Below are 5,267 nucleotides of genomic sequence, written 5' to 3'. Positions count from 1 at the left end.
CACATCTTTAATCCATAACCTAGTTGAGATGGCGGTAGCCCACAGAATCTCCAGCCATAGTCCTTCACAAGTATGATGGGCAAAGTCCAAGCACTGCGCAAGGGCTCAATTATGGCTTTGCCAAGCATTTTATCCACTCCCTCTTGTACGACAGCATACTCCGGAGCTGACACACAGTAAGGGCATCAGTGAATGGGACTTGCGTCACCGGTATGAGTGCGGTCGGTGACAACAGAAGTTTGACCTAGATAACGGCTGCCAAAGTCAAAGATATCCTGGTAAGAGACTAGCACACAGCGAAGGATAATAATAATAATATTTGGGGTTTTACGTGCCAAAACCACTTTCTGATTATGAGGCACGCCGTAGTGGAGGACTCCGGAAATTTTTGACCACCTGGGGTTCTTTAACGTGCACCTAAATCTAAGCACACGGGTGTTTTCGCATTTCGCCCCCATCGAAATGCGGCCGCCGTGGCCGGGATTCGATCCCGCGACCTCGTGCTCAGCAGCCACAGCGAAGGACAGTGAGCTGTGCTGGAGTGAGGTCTCCCGACATCATGCATGTGAAGTGGTCACAGGACGAACCTGACTGCGATGACAGCAGTGAAAAATCCGATGGAGGTTCTGTGGTCAGAGCAGAAACCACGTGGTCGGCCAAATGGTGTCAGATGCGCGAGTGATATGCCACGAGGTAAAACTTGCACTGAGAAGCAAAACTGAGGATGGGGAAAAGTGGTGCGGTTTTTTTGTAACTGTCACCACCGTGTAGGGGAATGCGATATTGCATGCAATGGCGATCACAGGAATAGGAAAGGCAGGACAGTCACCATTGGGTAGGGGTGGAAATGGTGAGAGCTGAATGTATGTTGCGGCTTGTGGCGGCAGTTGAAACTTGACAAAGCCTAGGTGGGGTGGGCCAGCAGCAACATTGTCAGAGCACGAAGGGAGTTCTGGCCGAAGAAGCTCCGTGGAAGTCAATAAGGGCAGCATGTGTGGACAGAAAGTCAATTCCAAGTGTGACGTCATGGGGCCACTGTTTTAGAACAACAAAAGGAACAGATGTGTGGTGACCAGACATGGTGATGCGTGAAGTGCAAATTCCAAGCACAGTAGATGTACTCCCACCAGCTACTTGGATGGTAGGTGAAGCCGCTGGTGTCGGGACTTTCTGGAGGCAGCAGTGGAGGTTCAAGCTCATTACAGAGAAATGTGCGCTGGTATCAATAAGAGCGGTAACTGCCGCACCATCAACCCGAACTTCAAGAAGGTTGCATCATGCATAAGGGACAATCAGAGGCCTTTCAAGCCAGGTCGTAAACGCAGCGTCACCTCCGGGGGGCTGTGCTGGCTAGTTTTTCAAGAGGTGGTCGAAGGGACACAGAGAGCGGCGAGGTTGGGGGGTGAGTGGGTGGTCCTGTTTTTCTTAGAAGGACATCCAGCACTTGAGGCTTCAGGATGAAACGGTGAAGCATATGATGCATGTGCCGGGCACCACCAATTGTAGAGTGTTGGTCGGTATGACATGGGCCAATGGCTGCATCAATGGCGGGCAATGTGTCCAATCCTGGAGCACCTGAAGCAGATGGGCTGGTCATCAGGCGTGCACTATTTGGCTTGATTTCAAGAAAGGTGTGAAGGTCATGTTCGGTGTAACAGCAGCAACTAGGGAGACAGAGTTGCATTATTGTTAGGAAAGGCGAGTAAAATGTTCATACTTGCGACCTCTTGGTGAACCATGGACTGAATTAGTGAAAAAGTAGCCAGGTTGTTTTCTTGCATACCATCTTGAGGAGCAACAGGTACTGTAGCCTCTAATTCTCGAACGATCCTGGTGCCATTTTCTGCTGATGCTGATGATTGACATAGCATGGGTAAACCTTCGCATGAGGACGTCACAGCCATATTGGGAAGTCAGTAGAAGCAGTGAGTGATGCGCTGACTTTTTGCCTGCTCAGATTGACGGCATTCTGTGATGACTGACTTCACCGTAGAGCAATTCTTACACTTACAATTCTTGAAGGTGTCATCGGCTATGCCTTTCAGTATGTGTCCGACTTTGTCCACTTCAGGCATGTCCTTGTCAACCTGGCTGCAGAGAGCTAACACGTCCAGAATATAGATATACAGCTCTGTGGACATATGGGCACGAAGTGAGAGTTCTTTCTTGGTCGCTGGTTGTCATCAGATAGGTTTCCCACATAGATCGCATAATTTATGCTTACAGACGTCCCAACTTGTCAAATCTTCCTCATGTGTCTGAACCAGAGTCATGCAGTGTCCCGCAAATAGGTGACATTTGCAAACATTATTGTCGGGTTGCACTTGTTATTGTTACCGACGCACTCGTACGTAGCCAGCCACTCACAGACATCCACACTGCTTGTGCCGTTGAATGTCCCAGAATCACAAGGGCACAAAACAATGACCGGTGACGGGCCTTGTTCACAATGGGTCGCTTGGTCGATCATGCGTGGTGGCAGCAACATGCCATCCATTGCAAAGATCCAGTTCCCGCTGTCTTAGCAAGCTGATCCCGCACTTCCACCAAAGATGCTATAGGGAGAATCTATATACAAAGGGCACAGTTACAAGGGAAGGCACACAACACTGCAGCAATTGTAGGGTTAGTGCATGCACACCAGATAGCCACGCTGCCGTCATAGTCCAAGCACTGACCAAAGGATCGCTTCCTGTGACAATACGATTAAACAACTTCCATACAGTTCCACATGCATCCGACTTCATATCCAGAATGCATATTTTACGTTCTCACTTTAGAGTTAGTTTTGAACAGGACTGAAAACAATGTGCAACATAAATATACGAGGGGTCTCTGGAGGATATACTACTTCAAAAACGTCTACAGCAGTTGACTGGTGTATGCCAGAAGGCGATGTCAGCATTTGGACAACTCTGATCTCGGATGGCATTCTGCCACATTTTGATACACTTACACTGTCTCATTCCTTATGCCAAGTTTGGCAGACATGGTGCATGCTACCAATGCACACTGGAGGACATAAATGCTGCGAGACCAAACATTTCAAACCACCTGATGCCCTCACAGGTCCATTCAGACTCCTTTCTCCTTCTTCCAATCAGACCTGCCCACCTGTCAACTTTAATGTTCATAAAAAAAAACACTGACACTGCATGTGGGGATGCGCGACTTGTAGCAGGCACTTTTTAAAAGATTGCCCAGAGCACACACCTTTTGCGGAATACATACGCACTTTATTAATGATGTTTTACCTTTATACACAGCAAATTTGGAACGGAAGAGCCTGTAAAACAACACACTGGCAGTGGGATAGGGGGAGAAAAAAGGTTGTACGGCCACTCTTCGGCCATTACGCAAGCATTGAAAAGTACATCGGAGGCTGTGCTTGCAGCATATGGCATCTTGTGCTGCCGCAAGAGTGCAGCGCACGTACTATCACAGGTTCTATTTTGCAAGCTTGCATCACCTCATATTTTAGTACCTTTTAAAACCTCATTTACACACAAAATTTATTTTTCATGAAAGTTCACACATCTGTAAAATTGTAGAAAGGGCTGCAATTGGTAAACTTATGGCAAATTCAGGAGTTTGCAGGTTTCTTTGTACCCATGAACAAGTTTCTGTGCCTATGAAAGGAAAGCTACAGATGCAAAACTGTGCACATGTGACAGTGTTCCTGAAAGTCACATTTGCATTTGTTTAAGGTGAGGAATAGAAAACAAACATCTCATTTACAACAGCACTTAAGACAAATTGCACCACTCATTGAATATACATTTTATTTTGTTGCATTGCCTTTTCATGTCTTGGAAAATGTGAAACCATTGCAAGTGATGCTCAGTCAGCATATGAGAAAGGTCTGTCAAATTCGGCCAAACTACCTGGCTAATGCAGTGCAAAAGCTGCACCTCTGTAGCCTCCCCTTTGTTTCCACAGAAAGTTGCCCGCAAGTATCTATTTTCTATTAAAAGCATTGAGGTATGCTAAGAATAACGGACACCAAGCTAGGCTTGCAGTCGACTAAATAAATATTCGCAGGTGCCAAACTTGCATGTATAGTTTCATATTACTTGCCATCTGCAATCAATGAGAAGAGAGGTGTAAAGCGGCAACCACATGCATGCGATATTCAAGCGACGCAACAGGCAGACCCTGTGGTGCTGTCACGTCTCAACGAGCAACCACATGGACACGAGAGTGTGGAATAATGTAGCCACAAACTTTCATTGTTGTTCGAATAAATACAATAGTGCGCCCATAAAGAAATTGCAAACTTACTATGAGACCAATGCTTTAACAAAGGTGTATTAGTGCTACCTTCAATATGCTGGCATCGCGAGTGAAAATCAGTTCCATGCAGACAGCGTGAAATGTCGTGGCGCCATCTGGTGAAGAAAACTCACACTTTCACAGCTCTCGGTGGCATCTCGGGCCCAACAGCCTCAAAACAAACAACTTATCTCAATAATAACAATAAAACAACGCCAATACTTTGTCATCATCTTGAGATGAGACAGAGCAATGACTGATTTAACTGTACTTTTTGCTGTCACAGCAGCAAGCAAGTTGCAAGAGTGAATTTAGATTAAAGCGGGCGGACTGGTTGCTGCTCTGTTGTTACGCAATCACGCAGTCGCCATGCAGACCTCAGGGTGACAGGCAAAATTTTCTGGCTGGCCAAAAAACCGGCGACATGAGAAGTGGCAGCAATGAATCGTCTTCAGCGATGGCAAAACCTGTCGTGTGTTGTCGTCGCTAGAAAATCGTGTGCATGTAGTTGGGCCTTTAAATGCTGGAAATGAAGATGCCGCTGCCAGGTTCAATTAAAAGAGCACTCGAAAGCTTAGTTCAACATGAACCTGTTTCCTTGCTTAATAATCGATATAGATTAGGCTTTTAGACAACAGAGATTTGCAGAGATGCGATTATGCAAATGCATTGCTAGACTTTGAACTCAAGTATTCTGTCAATACTGTTTTCAAAAGTGGCTCTATATATTTGTCCCCGCAGACCCTTCTAGCCTCTCTCAGAGAAGTCAAGAGGTCCACGGTCCACCAAAATACTGCCCAAAAGACAAGTTTGAGGAGAGTTATGTTGTCAGATGCACTGTACATAAATGAATTAGACAAGCACACTTTTCAATGAAGGTCTAAATTTTACAGGATAACAGCGCAGACAAGACACTTTAATTTACGTGGTGAATGTTGTTTTGATGTTGTAGCAGAATGAAAATGAGAATTTCTGCTATTAACACAATACAAGCC

Source organism: Dermacentor variabilis, chromosome 1 (genome assembly GCF_050947875.1).
Source record: "Dermacentor variabilis isolate Ectoservices chromosome 1, ASM5094787v1, whole genome shotgun sequence".
Lineage (NCBI taxonomy): Eukaryota > Metazoa > Arthropoda > Arachnida > Ixodida > Ixodidae > Dermacentor > Dermacentor variabilis.
Note: the sequence above shows the minus strand (reverse complement) of the source record.